This window comes from Ammospiza caudacuta, chromosome 4 (assembly GCF_027887145.1).
Source record: "Ammospiza caudacuta isolate bAmmCau1 chromosome 4, bAmmCau1.pri, whole genome shotgun sequence".
Taxonomy (NCBI): domain Eukaryota; kingdom Metazoa; phylum Chordata; class Aves; order Passeriformes; family Passerellidae; genus Ammospiza; species Ammospiza caudacuta.
The window spans coordinates 28,517,413-28,536,053 of NC_080596.1; the positions used below are offsets into that span (position 1 = coordinate 28,517,413).

At 57.7% G+C, this 18,641-nt stretch overlaps 1 long non-coding RNA gene across 1 annotated transcript; it reads right to left on the reverse strand.

The window, feature by feature from the left end:
* Nucleotides 1–16,355: 16,355 nt before the first annotated feature.
* LOC131557136 (uncharacterized) lies at nt 16,356–18,300 on the reverse strand. Its single transcript, XR_009274687.1, has 3 exons — nt 18,183–18,300; nt 17,374–17,569; nt 16,356–16,977 (listed from the first exon to the last, which is right to left on the reverse strand). It is a non-coding gene; the product is annotated as an uncharacterized LOC131557136 (long non-coding RNA).
* Between the last annotated feature and the right edge of the window lie 341 nt (nt 18,301–18,641).

Genomic DNA, 18,641 nt, shown 5'->3' on the forward strand with positions numbered 1-18,641 from the left:
ACACTGATCCCCGTGTGTGCATCTGGACTGCTGTTCAAGCAGCTCTACAGCTCCTTGCTGGCAGCCTCAGGGATGTTTCAGTAGGATCAACTCCTTTACCTACAAGGCCATAAAAAGAGACGAGTTACCAAGGGCTGTGGAGTGTTAGGGCAGAGGTGATGAGCTGCCTTTATGGGTGCCTGACACCAGAGCTCTCATCAGGGCACCGTCTGCAGCACCTTCGGCGCTCTGTGCTCGGCCAAGGTTCCCAATCCCCAGCTGGAGGCACGTGGAAATCCACTGCTGCCACACCTGAGGCTGTCAGGGATTTGGGCTGTTACCCTCAGTCACATTTACCCTATTCATGGTAGCCCAGTCTTAGGAAGGACAAGTTTTGCCAGCAGTCTTGGTTCCAGGCTGTGCTGTAACAACCCACAGTGCCCAAGAAGTGTCTCACCAGTGGGAGGGCATGGACAAGTTCCTCACAGCCACCTTTTGTAGCAGGTGGATGTACTGGCCTCCCTCCTTGCCAAAGGCTTCTTAGGAACCTGGCTTCCAGACTGCTGGGGTTTGTCTTGCCCAAACCATGCAGCACCGAGCTCCTGGGGTGTTGTTTCACCATCAGCCCAGCCCCGCTCCGGGCTCTGCTCACGGCTCCCCTTTGGCACCTCCTCGGGGAGAGATCCGGCAGCACCGGCACTGCTCCCCACGGGGAAACGGCAGGAGGAGACGGGCACACACCGTTCTGTCTGCTTCACTTCTCAGACTTACTCAGAAAATGTTTCTGCATTAAAGCATATTTCAGTATTTCTGGAGGTCAAATGGAAAATACTGAGTTTGCTCTGTTCAAATTAGTTATATGTAAAAAGAAATATATTTAGAAGAATTATTAAATACTCCAGAAGACAATTGGACATATAAGCTGGAATTTCTCTATAGATTTTTAAGTAAAAAAATCTGTTAAAGGAAATCCTGTTAGATCTTCCCTCCTGCTTTAGCAGTTAGAGGAATATTTATATAAAAAGAATGATTTGTAAAACAGGCACTGTGTTTGAGGGGCTAAGAACAGGATGTAGTGCTGGGTTTGGGGGCCTCAGAATTGAGACCTAATCAGGCAATTTTGGGCTTTCCCAGACCCAAATCACTGCTGTGTTTCAGGGGCTCAGAACCAGACCTACTTGATCCATTTTTGGGCTCCCAAAGACAGACCAAAGGCTGTATTTAGGGGTCTCAAAATTCAGGTTCAGCACTTGAAACCAGAGACTAAATCCTGCATTTTGGACACTGAAACCGGGGTCATATGGCTGGATTTGGTGCTCAGGAAGAGTGACTAAGCCCTGTGCTTTTTCAGGGCTTAAGTCAGAGACCAAATGTATACCTGAGGGCCTCAAGAACAGAGACCAAGTCCTGTGTTTTGGGACCTTGAAACCACTCAACCGGGCTTGCGGGTCACTCAGCCAGGAGACCAAGTCCTGTATTTTGGGGGCGTGCCTTGGGCACAGCCCAGTGCCGCACTCACCCGGCCCGGGGAGAGCTCGGAACCGGCGGCGCGGACGTGCCTCTGGGGCTGGCGGCGGAGCCGCGGTGCCGCGTTTCGGGGCTTGGCCCGGGACGGTTTCAGGGCTCAGAGCCGAGCCCGAACCCCGCGTTTGGGGCCACGGGCAGAGCCCAACCCCGCGCGTCGGGCTCAGCACGGGACCGCGGGGGCTGCTCCGGCACCGGCAGCGCCCCGAGCCCCGCGGCCGCAGCGGGACAGCGCCCGGCGCCCCGAGCCCGCGCCAGTGCAGCGCACCGCGAGGATCCGGGCAATGTGCGGCCCCTGGCCCGGCCCCGCCGACAGCGCCCCCCTCGGGCCGGAGCCCGCACAGCGCAGGGCGAAGGTCCCGGCGGGGCAGGGGCGGGAATTGGGCACGGGCGGGGCCGGGCAGGTGCTCGGGATGGGCCGGGGCGGGGCCGGGCAGGTGCGCGGGGCGGGCCCGAGGTGATATAAACCCCGGAAGTGCCGCCCGCCGCCATTTGCTCCTGCAGTGCGCGGTGGTGGCGGCAGCGGCCGCTCGGGGCTCCCCGGCGGGGCCCAGGTGAGGTTTCTCCCTCTCATCCCTCCTTTCTCCCCCTCCTAGCCCTCACCCCGCTCCCTCTCCGCTCCTGAAAACCCCTGCCGTCCTGTTCTGGCCCCCACACACACCCTGACCCCCCCTCTACCTCTTCTTCCTTCCCCTCCTACGCCCTACCCGGCTCCCTCTCCCCTTCTGAATCTCTCCTTCCCTCCCTTCACTGCTCCCTTCCGTCCTCTCCCTGCACACTCCGACCCTGCACCCTACCCCGCCTTCCTCCTCCTCCTTACCCCTCTCCCTCTCCCCTCCTGACCCCCCCTTCCCTCCTCTCCCTTCCCCATCCTATGCACCCCGACCCGCACCCCCCATTCCCCCTCTGCCTTTCCTACCTGCGCCTCCCTGCCCCGCTCCCCTACAAACCCTGACCCCCTTCTGTTCCGCTTTCTCATTCTCCTTCCATCTTCTCTGCCCCCCGACTTCCGCTCTTGCTGCCCTCTGTCCCTCTGTCCCTTTCCCCCTGCCTCGGGGTTCGGGGCGCCGCACAATAAAGCCCCGAGAGCCGGAGCCGGCGCCCCTGTCTGGGTTCGGAAGGGCCGGGCCCGCTCTGGGCTCTCCCCTCGCAGATGCCAACGCGGCCCCGCCCTGCCCGCCCTGGGCTGTCCCTGCATCGCACCGGGGTCAGGCCGGGCGCTCCTCAGGAGGGGTCCCGGCCGGGGGGTCCCCATGGGCCCCTCGTTAGGAGGGCTCCGGGAGAGAGTGGAGACCTTGAGCTGAGCGTGGGATGCGCACTCGTGTCCTGCTGTCCCGGCTGGAGGTTAAGGACACCAAAGGCCACAGGCAGAGTCTCTGCGCACTGAGCTTCCTGTTCCAGTCATCCCAAACTAACTCAAGGAACGATTGTCGTGGGTTGACAGCCTTTATCCCAATATCGTGTGTTGTGTCTGGCAGCTGTGCCTTTTCTCTCTTCCCCCCCCCCGCCCCGGCCGTCCTGCTGCGGCGGGGCGGGGAAGAGAGGGGGGAGTGTTTGACCAGGCCTTTTTGCTTTTGGCTTTTGCTGCTTGGCTTGGCTAGCCGCTTTGCTTGCTTGCTTTCTGCTTTTTGTGCTGTTTTTTTTTCCTTTTCTCTTGCTCCCTCTTTCTTACCCTCCCCTGAAGATACTGGACCGGCTCCGGACCTGACCTGTAGACGTCCAGGACACCCGAAGCTTGCAGAGAAGCGCCGCGGCCTCTCAACACACAGTCTGTTTTTTTCTGTTTTCTTTTCTTTTCTTGTGTTGGGGAGTGTTCTTTTGTTACTTGTAAATAAATAGGTTTTGTTTTCCACTTTGCTCCTCCGAGAAATTCCTTCCCGAACCCGGTGTTGGGGGAGGGGTGGTTGGAGGTTTGTTTTGTTTTGGGGGGCTCCCTTTTGGAGATTTCCCCTAATTTGTCCTAAACCAGGACAATATACTTTTTGGTGCATTGGCCGGGAAAAAGGGAGGCCAAAAAACAGTGGAAAAAAAACCTATAATAATAATATTTTGGTTTTGGCTATTTTGTGGGCATATTGGTGATTCATAATGTCATTTGGAGTGGAAGCTTGCCGGTCGTTCTGGTCCCTAGGGGTTTTTGAAGTTTTAATACTTTTGTGGTCCCTAGGGTTATTTCCTTACCCAAAAATAGCTCTGATGTTGGCCCTAATAAGTAGCTTTTGTAAGCGGGGGGCACTAACCAGAATAGTCATTGTGCTGGTCTTATGTATGATGATGTGTCGGATAAAAATGCTGGACTTTATTTCAGGAATGTATGGACTGTTATTATGGTTGTTTACTCAGTTTGTTTGGGGAGAAGAAGGGGAAGGGGCTTTTCAGCCTTTGTCTTCCTCCTTGTCCTCCAAATTGTTGACATCTCTATTAGAAAATACTGAATTTCCCCTGAGTTTGAAAGAATCCATCTTTCTGTCATTTAATTTATTAAGCCTTTTCTATACTGTCTGGAGTGTGTATAAAATGAAGACTGAGATTTCTAGAGGGGTTAGAGACACTCCTGACTTAGGAGTAAAACAAAGCAGGAAAAATCTTGACTGAAGTGGGAAATGGGAGGACATGGGCCAGACTTTAAAGGAATTTTCTGATCCTATGGACTGGGACTTTCCATCTGATCAAATTCAGAATCCAGTCGAGGTGGCAAAGTATTTGAGGGAGAAGTGCCATGGTAACACTAAGGAAGAAAGGATTACTGCAGTGAGCTGGGCCTTGGCATTTGTTTACCGTACTCTGCTAGATACTGTGGAGCAGCAGATAGCAGAAAGGGAACAGGGAGATAAGTTAGTTACTACCCCAGTGACCCAGGCTGCAGCTAACATCCCAGGCTCCAGGCTAGCAGCTACATCAGACAGTAGGCCCCAAACCATGGCTGTTGCAGCTAATACAAGAGGTGGAAAGTGTAAAGGCAAGACCGATCGAAAGGTGGAGGATGATGAGGATGATGATGCAGGAGAAGGACCCTCACCAAAATCAGAGGCCACATCAAGGGGCACAGAATCTGGAGCTAATATTGACTCCTTTTCTCTGAAGGACCTCAGAGGCCTAAGAAAGGATTACAGACGACAACCTGACGAATCTATAATTAGTTGGTTAGTCCGCCTTTGGGATGCTGCAGGGGAGGTTACGATTTTGGATGGTACTGAAGCGAGGCATTTGGGATCCCTGTCACATGATCCTGTCATCGATCAAGGTATGATGAGGGGGGCTAACCCTCACAGCCTCTGGGAACGGGTCCTAAGAAGCGTAGCAGAACGATACCTGTGTACGGATGATCTCTATATGCAGCAGACACGGTGGAAGACCATAGAACAGGGGATCCAACGCCTGAGAGAGATGGCGGTGGCAGAGCTCATTTTCTCAGATGACACAACAACTAGAAATCCGGACCTGGTACCATGCACACCTGTAATGTGGAGGAAACTCGTGCGACTTGGGCCACCTGAATACGCTTCTGCCCTAGCAATAATGAAGCGGGATGATACATATGAGACTGTGCTCGATATGGCAAAGAAGCTTCGAGCGTATGCAGATGCTGTGCATGGCCCAACTCATGCCAGAATTGCAGCAGTGGAAACCCGACTGCAGAAACTAGAGGATAAAATTGAGGAGAATCATAAGAAACTCCGGGAAGAGATTAAGGAGGACCTTATTTAAATCTCAGCTGTACAAATTAGAGGTCCTGGTGTCCAACGCTGGCGCTCCTTTGATGGGGAGAGAAGGTACACCCCACGGACTGAGTTATGGGCTTTTCTGCGTGAGTCTGGAGAAGACATGAGGAGATGGGATGGAAAACCCACCGCTGCTTTGGCACAACGGGTGCGTGATTTGAAGAAAAGAGAAAGTATCACCAAAAGGATAGCAGCTCCGGTCGCTCGTAGCCGAGATGTTAAGTATAATGATGACGATGACATGTCCGATCCCCTTGAAGGAACTTCTAAGGCATATGCCCAAGGAAAGAAGGACAATCTGGCTTAGAGGGGCCCTGCCTCCAGCCAGGAAGAGGCACGGGAGAACCGGGTTTTTTGGAAGGTGTGGATCAGATGGCCTGGCACATCAGAGCCACAAGACTATGAAGCGTTGGTTGACACTGGATCACAGTGTACCTTAATGCCATCAGAACATGTGGGGACAGAACCTGTTTCCATTGCTGGAGTGACGGGAGGATCACAACAGTTGACTTTGTTGGAAGCTGAGGTGAGCTTGACTGGGAAGGAATGGCAGGAACACCTGATTGTGACTGGTCCAGAGGCTCCGTGTATTTTGGGCATAGACTTCCTCCGGAATGGCTATTACAAAGATCCTAAGTGATTCAGGTGGGCTTTTGGAATAGCTGCAGTGGAGATAGAGGGTATTAAACAATTGAACACCTTGTCTGGACTATCAGAGAACCCATCTGCAGTAGGACTCTTGAAGGTAGAGGAGCAGCGAGTGCCAATTGCCACCTCAACAGTGCACCGCAGGCAGTACCGGACGAATCGAGATGCCGTGATCCCCATCCACAAAATGATCCGAGAGCTGGAGACCCAAGGGGTGGTCAGTAAAACCCACTCACCCTTTAACAGCCCTATCTGGCCTGTGCGAAAATCTGACGGAGAATGGAGACTGACTGTGGACTATCGTGCCTTGAATGAAGTGACTCCACCACTGAGTGCGGCTGTACCGGACATACTGGAACTGCAGTACGAGCTGGAGTCTAAGGCAGCAAAGTGGTATGCGACCATCGATATTGCTAACGCGTTTTTCTCCATCCCTCTGGCAGCAGAATGCAGGCCTCAGTTTGCTTTTACATGGAGGGGAGTGCAGTATACCTGGAAACGACTGCCCCAGGGGTGGAAACACAGTCCTACCATCTGTCATGGACTGATCCAGGCTGCACTAGAAGAGGGTGAGGCTCCAGAACATCTGCAATATATTGATGATATCATTGTTTGGGGGAGCACGGCAATAGAAGTGTTCGAGAAAGGAGAGAAGATAATTCATATTCTCTTGGAAGCTGGATTTGCCATTAAGAAGAGCAAAGTCAAGGGACCTGCCCGAGAAATTCAGTTCTTGGGGGTGAAGTGGCAAGACGGACGGCGTCAGATTCCTGTGGATGTTATTAATAAAATCACTGCCATGTCCCCACCAACTGATAAAAAGGAAACACAAGCTTTCTTAGGCGCTATAGGTTTCTGGAGGATGCACATCCCTGAGTATAGTCAGATTGTGAGACCCCTTTATCTGGTTACCCGCAAGAAGAACGACTTCCATTGGGGCCCTGAGCAGCAGCAAGCTTTTGTCCAAATCAAGCAGGAGATCGCTCATGCTGTAGCCCTTGGTCCAGTCAGGACGGGACCAGATGTGAAGAACGTGCTCTACTCTGCAGCCGGGAGCCATGGTCTGTCCTGGAGCCTTTGGCAGAAGGTACCTGGCGAGACCCGAGGCCGACCATTGGGATTTTGGAGTCGGAGCTACAGGGGGTCTGAAGATAACTATACTCCAACAGAAAAGGAAATCTTGGCCGCCTATGAAGGAGTCCAAGCCGCCTCGGAGGTGATTGGTACAGAGGCACAACTCTTTTTGGCACCCCGACTACCGGTGTTGGGATGGATGTTCAAAGGAAAGGTTCCCTCTACCCACCATGCCACCAATGCTACTTGGAGTAAGTGGATTGCCCTCATTACGCAGCGCGCTCGAATTGGAAAGTTAAATCGCCCTGGGATCCTGGAGATAATTACAAATTGGCCTGAAGGTGAAAGCTTTAGTGTCGCAGATGAGGAACAAGAGCCAGTGACCCGGGTTGAGGAAGCTCCGCCATACAATCAGTTGCCAGCAGAAGAAACACGTTATGCTCTATTCACCGATGGTTCTTGTCGTGTCATAGGGATGAAACGGAGGTGGAAAGCAGCTGTGTGGAGTCCCACTCGATGGGTTGCAGAGGCTACTGAAGGAGAGGGTGAATCCAGTCAATTTGCTGAAATCAAAGCTATTCAACTGGCCCTAGGTATTGCAGAGAGAGAGAGGTGGCCAAGGCTCTATTTGTATACCGATTCCTGGATGGCAGCCAATGCTCTATGGGGATGGCTGAAGAGATGGAAAGAGGCGAACTGGCAGCGAAGAGGAAAACCAATTTGGGCTGCGGAAGAGTGGAAAGATATCGCTACTCGGGTAGAGAAGTTACCTGTGAAGATTCGCCATGTAGATGCCCATGTCCCCAGAAGCAGAGCTAATGAAGAGCAGCAAAACAACCAGCAAGTACATCAGGCTGCAAAGATAGGGGAGTTGAAGATAGATCTCGACTGGGAGCATAAGGGAGAGTTATTCTTAGCACGATGGGCCCATGATGCCTCAGGCCACCAGGGTAGAGATGCCACCTATAAGTGGGCACGAGACCGAGGGGTGGATCTAACCATGGACAGTATCTCTCAGGTTATTCGTGACTGTGAGATGTGCGCTGCCATTAAGCAGGCCAAGCGGGTGAAGCCCCTCTGGTATGGGGGGCGGTGGTCTAAGTACAAATACGGGGAGGCCTGGCAGATTGATTACATCACACTGCCTCAAACCCGCCAGGGCAAGCGCTATGTACTAACCATGGTAGAAGCCACCACGGGATGGTTGGAAACCTACCCTGTGTCTCATGCCACAGCCCGTAACACTATCTTGGGCCTTGAAAAGCAGGTCCTTTGGAGGCATGGTACTCCCGAGAGAATTGAGTCGGATAATGGAACTCATTTTAAAAACAATCTTATTAATACTTGGGCTAGGGAACATGGCATTGAGTGGATATACCATATCCCCTATCATGCACCAGCTGCAGGGAAAGTGGAAAGGTATAATGGATTGTTAAAAACCACCTTAAAAGCATTGGGTGGGGGGTCTTTTAAAAACTGGGAGCAGCATTTGGCAAAGGCTACCTGGTTAGTTAACACTCGAGGTTCCACCAACCGAGCGGGTCCTGCTCAGTGTGAGCTCCTTAATATAGTAGATGGGGATAAAGCCCCAGTGGCCCACGTCAGAGGTTTGTTGGGAAAGACAGTATGGATCAACCCTGCCTCGAGTACAGACAAACCCATCCGTGGGATTGTCTTTGCTCAAGGACCAGGTTATACATGGTGGATAATGCAGAAAGATGGAACAACACGGTGTGTACCTCAGGGAGACCTGATTGTGGGATGAGACTCATATATGAATGTCATTGTTTGTTGAATGTGAGACAGAAGGAAACTGTAAGTGTCAAAGGTCTGAGCAAGTAAGATGAGAGGAATGCGTAAGTGTCAAAGGTGTGAGTAAGTGAAATGAAAGTTTTTATTGTATATTCACGATATGGGATAAGGGGTGGAGTGTCGTGGGTTGACAGCCTTTATCCCAATATCGTGTGTTGTGTCTGGCAGCTGTGCCTTTTCTCTCTTCCCCCCCCCCCCGGCCGTCCTGCTGCGGCGGGGCGGGGAAGAGAGGGGGGAGTGTTTGACCAGGCCTTTTTGCTTTTGGCTTTTGCTGCTTGGCTTGGCTAGCCGCTTTGCTTGCTTGCTTTCTGCTTTTTGTGCTGTTTTTTTTTCCTTTTCTCTTGCTCCCTCTTTCTTACCCTCCCCTGAAGATACTGGACCGGCTCCGGACCTGACCTGTAGACGTCCAGGACACCCGAAGCTTGCAGAGAAGCGCCGCGGCCTCTCAACACACAGTCTGTTTTTTTCTGTTTTCTTTTCTTTTCTTGTGTTGGGGAGTGTTCTTTTGTTACTTGTAAATAAATAGGTTTTGTTTTCCACTTTGCTCCTCCGAGAAATTCCTTCCCGAACCCGGTGTTGGGGGAGGGGTGGTTGGAGGTTTGTTTTGTTTTGGGGGGCTCCCTTTTGGAGATTTCCCCTAATTTGTCCTAAACCAGGACAACGATTTAAAGGAAAATAAACTGAATTATAAAATAAATTTAAAATACTCCCGATCTCAGCTTGTGGCATGTGTGTTTGCTTGTACAAAGCCATGTGGCAAAGGTAAGTTTTAGGTGGTTTTGGCAGTGGGGGGATTCCCTGTGGAGCTGAGAAGGCAGCAAAGGATGGCGGAGCATTGTCTCCACCAAGGGTGAGCTTTGCACAGGAATGGTGCCTGCCAGGGGGGTCAGGGAATCCCATTTTCCTTTAGGAAGGAAAACACCAATCCCTGTGGCTCTGTCCTCTCCCCATCCCACGTGCCCCCAGCATCGCCCCACAGCGGCATCCTGGATCGCAACCCATCTTCCCTTCCCTTCCCTTCCCTTCCCTTCCCTCTCTGCTCCTGCCCAGCGGTTTGGCTGCAGGCTGGGAGAGGGGAGGCCACTGAAAACCTCTGGAGTTGAGGCCCCATCGCCTGCCCCTGATCCCAGGGCTGGCCCAGCCCCGGGATCACCTCCCTTAGCTCGGGGTGCCGCGGCCAAGAGCGGCAGCAGGGCCAGGGCTGCCCTCATGCTGGCGCCGGCTCCTCCTCCTGCCGGCAGGGAAGCGGCACCGGGAGTCCCATGCCGGGGTTTTATGGAGGCAGGGGCAGCAGCTGGGAGAAGGATTAAGCCAGAGGGCAAGCAGCATCCTCGGCCTGGCCCTGGGCCTGCTGCCCGGGCCTCAGAGCTCCGGACTGAATCATGAACTTGGACAAACGGGGATGGGCGGCTCTGAGACCTCGGGCTCTGTGAGAGATGCGGGAGAACCACGGGCCATAAGGGGAGGAAAAGCGCTCCGTGCACCCCGTGAGTGAGTGAGTGAGTGAGTGAGTGAGTGAGTGAGTGAGTGAGTGAGTGAGTGAGTGGAAAGCCCTGTGTGCTTAGGATACTGGCTGGTCCTGAGGAAGGAGACACGCTTGTTTTGGGATGCCAGCACCCCAAACCCGCCGGTGCTGCTGGGCAATGCCAAATGTCCTTGGAAGCTCAGCTCCAGGCTGCACCTCGGATTTCACTCCTGCTGCTGCTGGGTTGGGGTCTCTGCTTTGCAGCCCCTTGCCAGACTTTTGCTGGGAGTGTTGTAGAGCTCTGTGGGGTCTCCCTACAGTGCAGCTTTCCCTTTGTCCCTAGAAAAAGGAGAATTCAGCATCTTATCCTCTGGGTCCTAAGAGACTCTAGAGGAAGAGGAGAAGATCCAGCGGATCCTCACGAGTCCTTCCGGGGCAATTGACGAGAGGGAAGCAAAGAGGGAAGGATGGAGATCCAGATGCTGCAGGGAGACCCCTGGCCCCAAATCCACCCTGCACTCCCCCTGAGGCCAGGTGTTCCCTCCCAGCCCTCACCCCCGGGATGGAGACAGAGCTGGTTTTTATGGAAGATCCCCGGCTTTTCTGCCAGGGATCTGCACTGACAGTGAGCTGCAGCTCGGGACTAAATCCTGCCGATGCAGGAGATGACCACGTCCTGTTCGTGATGGTTTATGTGTGAAAGCTGAAAATAAATAATTACGGACTCATGGAACGGCCTCCTCTCCTGGATTAACTCTTCCTTATCAAACTTTCATGTCACGGCCCGGGGAGCTGGGGGACAGAGCCCACAGCCCGGGCCGCTCCCCGAGCACACGGTGCCGGTCGGAGCCCCCGCGCCGGGCCCGCTCCTGGCCGCGGTTCCGAGTCTGCACCGGGGAACGGCCGCCGCCGTCCCGGCCCGGTTCCCCGCCGCTCCTCCGGGGCGGGAGCGGCGGTGTCAGACCCGGCGCCAAGGCCCGCCCGGAGCGGCTCCCCCCGCCCCATACCGATCCCGGTCCCGATGCCGACGGGGGAGAGGCGGCACCGCCCGGGACCCCCGGCAGACCCAGGCGGCGCTCGGCCCCCGCACCCCGGGCCACGGTCACGGCCCCGCCGCAGCGCCCCGGGCTCCGAGCGGTCCCCACGGGAGCAGCCGTCGGGCGGGGCTCGCACGGCACCGAGCGAGGACAGGGGGGCGGGGCCGGCACAGGTGCGAGGGGCGGGGCCACGGAGCGCGGGCAGGGGGCGCTGCGGCGGGGCCACCGCCGCCGTGCCCGGGCCGGGGGGCAGAGCGCCGCTGGGGTGTGCCGGGCCGTGCCGCCTCTCCCCCGCCGGGCGGATCGAAGCGGCCGGGCCGGGGATCGGTTTGGGGCCCGGGATGGCCGCGGGCACGGGGCGCTGCCGGCTGCGGGATCGCGGCCGTTCCCCGGTGCGGGCGCGGAGCTGGCACAGGTGTGAGGGGCGGGGCCGTGAGAGATGGCCGCGCCCCCATCCCGGGGAGGGGGGCGGTCGGCAGAGTAGGCGGGGCCTGACAGATCAGGGGGCGGGGCCTGACAGATCCGGGGGCGCGGGGCGGGGCCGGGCGGTAAAAGGGCGTGGCATGACCGAAAAGAGGGCGGGGCCGGGCGGTAAAAGAGGCGGTACCAGGGGCGGGGCCCGAGCTCAGGTGTGCAGGGCGGACCCAGCTCAGGTGTGCGGGGCCCCAGAGCGGCTGCGCGGGGCGGGGCCGAGGTGATTTAGACCCCGGAAATCGCCTCAACCGCCATTTGCTCACTCAGAGCACGGTGCGGACGGAGCTCCCTGTGCGGGCTCCGCAGGTAAGGCGCGGAGGTTTTGGCCTCCCCTTCTGTCCCTCTCTCTACCCCTCCTTCCTTCTCCGCGTATTCCCCTTTCTTTCTGCCCCTTCCCTCTCGCCCTGAAACGCTCCTTTCCTCTCCTCCCAAACCTTATCCCCCGACACTCCTTCCTGTCCTGTCCCTTCTCCGCTTCTCCCTTCTATTCCTCCTCTCTCTACCGTCCCTCTTCTCCCCCCCCGGCCTTTCCCTTCCTCTCCCGCCTCCCTCCTCACTCCGACCCCTCTCCATTCCCGTCCTCACCATCCCCATCTCTCCTGTCTCCCCGTCCTCCCCTCTCCTCCTTCCCTCGCACCGCGGGGCTCGGGGTGCCGGGCAATAATAAAGCCCCGAGGGCCGGAGCCCGGCGCCCCCGCCCTCGCTGGGGTCCCCACACGGGGCCGGAGCCGCTCTGCGGGTCCCCCCATTGCAGGTCAACACAGCGCCCCACAGTGCCGGGGCTCCGGCTGTCCCTACATCACACTGGGGGGGTCCTGGGGTGGGGGGCCCCGGTTACAGGGGCTCCCTCGTTAGGAGGGGGTCCCGGGGGGGGAGGGGGGTTAGGAGGGGGGTGGGAGGGGCCCCCTCCGGAGGGGGGGGTCCTTGGGGGGGGTCCGGGGAAGGGGGGCGGGGCCTGGGGGGGGGGGGTAACTCCCCCTCCAGGTCCTACCCCCTCCTCCCGGACCCCGTCCTCCGGACGGGGTCCAGCCCCGGCCCCCTCCCGGGGACCCCCCCCCCCCCCCCCCTCCGGACCGGGGCCCGAGGGGAGGGAGAGGGGGCGGGTGGGGTGGGGGGAAGCAGAGGGGGGCACGTCACTCTGCGCCGTGAAACACACGTACATGTGTAAAACAAAAAAAACCCACACGAACGGCCCTCCCCTTCCGCCCCCCGACCTTCCCCCCGGGCCCCTCCGGAGGGGGCCCATCCCACCCCCCTCCCCGACCCACCTCCCCCCGGGACCCCCCTCCTAACGAGGGAGCCCCTGTAACCGGGGCCCCCCACCCCAGGACCCCCCCAGTGTGATGTAGGGACAGCCGGAGCCCCGGCACTGTGGGGCGCTGTGTTGAACTGCAATGGGGGGACCCGCAGAGCGGCTCCGGCCCCGTGTGGGGACCCCAGCGAGGGCGGGGGCGCCGGGCTCCGGCCCTCGGGGCTTTATTATTGCCCGGCACCCCGAGCCCCACGGTGCGAGGGAAGGAGGAGAGCGGCGAATGGAGAACGAGAATAGGGGAGTGGAGGGGTTCGCGAGGGGAAGGTGGGGAGAGGTCGGGGTGTGCAGGGCGGCAGGGGACGGGGCTGGGGGGAAGGCAGGGGAGAGGATGGAGGAGTAGGGTAAGGTAGGAATGAGCAGGGTAGGGACGAGTAAGGGAATAGGGAGGTGGGATGGGAGGGAGGGGGTGGGGGGCGGCTGTAGGGGGGGAGGGAGGGGAGGGCTAGGGGGGAGAGGGGGGGGGGTTTGGGAGGGGGGAGGGTGTAGGGGGTGGGGGAGGGGAGGAAGGGAGGGTGGAAAGGAGAGATACAGAGAAAAAGAAATACAACAGAAAAGAAACGCAGAAGAACAGAAAAGTAAAGAAAAAGAGATATAGAGTCCCGGCCGGCAGCAACCTGCCCCACCGAACGCCGAGGAGCAAATGGCTCTGCCGGCTTCTCCCCGCGCCTTAAATCCCCCAAGGCCCCGCCCCGCGCAGCCGCACTGGGATCGCTCACACCTGTGCGGGCCCCGCCCCTCGCACCTGTGCCGGCCCCGCCCCCGGGGCCCCGCCTCCCCCCCCCCCCCCCCCGCCCATAAATGCCGGCGGATCCGCGCCTGTCCCGCTTTCTGCGGGGGATGCTCGGCTCGGGATGCGGCGGGAGCGGCGGTCGGAGCGCTGTGCGCAGATCCGGATCGGGGGCGGCTGCTGCTGCTGCGCGGGGTCCGAGGCGCTCAGGTAGGATCGGGATCTGGGCCCTGGGATTCGGGTCCCGGTCCCGCCGGTGTTTCCTGTGGGAGCCGGGCCGAGCCGCTTTTTCCTCGGCGGGCAGGGTACTGGGGTAGGTACCCGGGGTGCTGGGGCCGGAGGATCGAGGGGGGATTGGGGCTGGGATCGGGACCGGCATCACCGCGGGCGGGAAGAGCCGCTCCGGGACAGGCGCTGTCGCTCTGGCTGCGGCCGGCGCGGGGCTGGGTCCCGCCGGGGCTCCAGGCACGATCCGGCTGCGGCGGCAGGGAGCCGGTGCTGTGCCGCTGCCGTGCCCGCCAGGAGAACGACGCTTCCCAGGAGCAGCCACTGGATCGCGGCTGGAAGCGGGAAGGACACGGAGACCGCCCGTACCGGCCCCGAGATTCCATCAGCATCGCCGCTCGCTCAGCGCCGCTGCCCATCCCGGCCCGGTAACCCCGGGGGGACACCGAGCCCCCCTCCCCCAGCCCGGTACCCCCCACGAGCCGCAGCGCCCGCAGCCCCTTCTCCGTGCCCGCACCCCGGGGCTGCCGCGCCCCGGCCGGGAGCAGCCGCTCTGGGATGGCCGCTGGGGCCGAGGCGTTGCTGCTCCCGCTCCCGTTGTGCCTGGGGTGGGACTGGAGCCCAGGGAAACACGAGGGAAAATTCAGTGAAAACTCTTTGCTCTTTATTTCCAGAGCCTTGAGGATCATTGAGTCAAATGCTGAGTAACCAGCCCAGCTGTGCATTGATCACAGAATTTTGGCCTTGTCAGCACCCTGCTCCAAACACCTGGGCCAATCCCAGGGTTGTTCCAAAGTCCTGCGTGGGATGGGAATGACTGCTGCTAGTAAGAGAATTCCTCTATAAACGCAGCTCCTTCCCTTCTGCTAATGCTGCTTTACACACCAGCCCCTGCAATGGCTCTGGGGCAGAACTGGCTGGCACTCGCCTGTCAGCACCAAACTCTTCCCCATGACCCTGATTGTTCTGCCCTTTCCAGGATTTACCTAGCAGCTGTAAATGTGCTCACACCATGTCCCTTTGTTTCCCCAGGAAGAAGTGAACCAGACAGCTCCTGAGGGTTCCTCTGGAGAGTGGCAGGGGGCGTTTCCTGCAGGTGAGCGTTGCCAGCTCAAAGTGACGGTGGCTGCTGGGGCCGGGGCTGTTTCTGGGCCCAGAGGCCTCGGTGTCTCCTGCTCGCTGCCAGCCGTGCTCCTGGGTGTTCCCTCAGGGTGTCCCAGCTGGCTGGGAGCGCAGGGTAGGAGGAGCCAGAAGCTCCTGAAGGCAGCAGCCCCTCGTGTCCGTGGGATCTGCAGGAGGAGCTGTGCCTGCACCGTGGCTCCTGGGCCAGGGGCTGCTCTGAGCAGGCACGTGGAAATGCTCCAGCCCACACAGAGCACCAGGAGCCCAGAAGGAACCCAAGGAGCAGCTGGCATTACCTGGGAATGGAGGCACGGCCCGTTTGCACAGGGGCTCACGCAGCAATTCCCGGTTCAGAGCTCCCACACAGCTGCCAGGTATGTCCCAGCCACCCCAAATCCCTTCCCTCCTGCCCAGCCTGAGGCCATCATCCATCAGCAGCATTACAGCCAAGGCAATCTTCCCCCACAGATACTGAATCCCAGACAGGAGCCCTCAGAGATACCTGAAAATCAGTGGGATGGAGTTTGGAGTTTTTCAGGATCCAGCTGCAAGTGCACAAGTGGTGGAAAGCTTTCACAGGTAGGTCCCACTGGAGATGTGCATCCCTTTCCTGAGGGAAAAGAATCTGTAGAGGCCACTGCTGAGGCTCTGAGAGGAGCTGAGCTTCTGCAGGGAGAGATGTTCCCCCCTGGGCACAGGGGCTGCCCCAGCACAGGCTGGGAGCACATTTGGCCACTGCCTTCTCCTGCTTTAAACACCAACTGGATGTTCTCCATCCTGGAGCTCAGGGGGTGAAACCAGCTCAGTTCCAGGCAGCTCTGTCCAGTGCCCCCAGGGACATCACTGGGGGGAGGGTTATAAACAGTCAGTTCTATGGAATGTAACCCTGTCCTTGTCCTTGTGCTGCTGCTGAGCTTCCTTGGAAGCTCTGCTGGCTCCTGGCACAGCTGCTGTCCAAGGCAGCAGCTCTGCATGGGAATGCCCACACTCCATGGGGTACTGGGAGGTTACTGCAGTGGGAATGGAGCAGGGAATTTGGGGCTATGGGTGTAATTCAGCACAGCTGACAGGGAACCCCAAATCTGGGCACCACACAGAGAACAATCCTTGTCCTGCCCTGTCAGCTCAAACTCCTGGGCTGGGAAGCTTTGGGAATTAAATGTATGGAATTACACAAATCACAGCAAGTGGCATCACCCAGAGGGACAATCCAGATCTCAGACAATTCCTCCACCATCCACTATGGGGGAAAACACCCTGTGCCTGCCAGGACCTCTGGCTCTGCTTTTCCTACCAGCTCCTGAGCAGTGTCAGGGCCACCATGAGAGCTTTAAAACCCAAATAAACCCCATATCCCACACAGTGAATAACCCAAATAAAGAAATGCATTCTTGTCATCAAAGCTCAGAACTGTGTTTGGAGTTCTGACAACAAGCTAATGGGATTCCCAGCAATCTCATCAATGCTCTTGGTTTCATTTTCATGTAGTTTTAATCCCTCAGTGGGCAGCCTGTACAACTTATCCTTAGAGGTTGAGCAGGGCTGGCTTTGGATTGACCTTCACCTCTGGCCCCAGGCTGTGCAAACACACCTTGTGCCAGGGTGGGTGAGCTCATCACCTCAGCTTCTCCCTCCTAAACATCCCCTTACTCATCTCTGTGGAGATTAACTCACACTTTGCCCCAAACCATCCACTCCTCACCTCCACGTGGCCTCCAGGTGTCCATTCTGCTCCTCACAGGTGCCCTGGTGACACCATGTTGGTCCCTTTGCCCTTCTCCGGCCCGAGGCTGCTCCTCTGCTCGCTCTCTCCAGCCTCATCCCACAGGGATCCTCTTCTCCCTTCCCTGCTGGTGCTGCCAAGGAAGGAGCACACAGTGAGTCCCAGGGCTGCCCCCTCAGCCCTGGAGAGTCCTGGCTGTGGGCCCTTGGATTTCCCAGAGGAATTGTCTGCTGGGCTCCTTCAATGACCTCAGCAATTCCCTCACAAATGCCACCTCACTCCCCCTGACATCCCCTCACATTCCATTTTCCCACACAAACAGTTCTTGTACCCCCTCTAGATTGCACCAGGCTTTCAGCTACATGAATGGCATCATCTGTGCCCACTGCTCGTTATTCACCCAACCAAAATCAAGAGCAAATGTTGGTTGGGCTTTAATAAGAACTTGAAATAACTTTAAAGCAAAACAAATCACCTTTTTCTACTGTGTTTTTTTTTTTTTTTTTTTTCCTTCAGATGCTGGACTTACCTCTGAGGATGTGTGCTGAGCTCTCAGTGGAGGGACTGTCAGGCTGAAGGGCTGTGAGTTTGTGTTCTTTCACTGGGCATCAGCAATGCCCCACTCCCTGTTCCCAGGCTGTGGCAGCACAGGCAGACGCAGCTCTCAGCACTCCCTGCTCCAAACACAACTCTGGCCTCCACTGCAATCTGTCTCTGCTGGGAGCCTTTCTCCGAGAGAAATCAAAGAATGGCTCATGGCACTTTGGAGACTCAATATGCACAAAGGGAAGTAAGGAATAAAATCCTGCTCCAGGAGCCCCTGGGATCTGCAGGGCTCATTAGGGAAGGGGACATTCACTCCTTGCAGTGCCCCCAGCTCACCTGCAGCACCAGCACAGGCTGCCAGGTGGGCTCTGCCAGACCCTCTCTGTCACCTCCCTGTGCTGCTCCCTCTCAGTGCCCTGGGCAATCCAGCCCTGAGCCTGAGCAGCCCAAAGCTCTGGCTGGCAGCCCAGGGACAAAGGGACCCTGCCAGGGATGAGGCACATTCCCAGCAAACGCTCCCAACAGAGCACACAGGCCCCCCTGGAGCTCCTGGGTGGGGCTGGCAGGAGGGCACAGCCCCAGTGGGGTGGCAGTGGCAGTGACAGCAGCAAAGTGCCACGGTCTGGTGGCACAGCAGAGACACCAAGGGCAGCAGTGCCCAGGGAGGGGCACAATTAATGCTGCTCCCTGTGCTGCCCCATCCCAGCAGGAAAGCTCCAGGGGGGATGGAAACTCCTCCCCTTCCCCCAGCCCCAGGTAAGCACTGCTCAGTTTCACACACCCAGCTCTCACCTCCAGCTGCTCTGGGGCTGCTGCCACATTCCTGCCAAGGTGCCAAAGCCACTTGGGACAGGGCTCCCTCTGTGTCCCAGGGGATGGCAGGGACCAGGGTGCTCCAGCAAGGACAGCCTGAAACCAGAGCAGATGTGTCAGGGTCAGCAACGGGCTGGGGACAGGAGCTCTAAACCCAGATTGCTGAAAACAGCCCCCAAAATGTTCCATGAGCTCCTTTAAAACGGCTCCAAAGGGCAGCAGCTCCACTGCCAGACCAGCACCTGCACCATTCCCTGTGCCAGCCCTGGCTCACTGAAAAACAAAACAAATCAGCCATCACCCAGGCCTTGTTTGCAGAGTTCCTGCTCCAAACCCTCACCTTTCCTGCCCAGCACTGAGGGAAATCTGACACAGCACTGATAAGTAACCTTTGCTGAGAGCAGCCATCACCCCAGTCCCCCAGCCTTGGCAAGATTT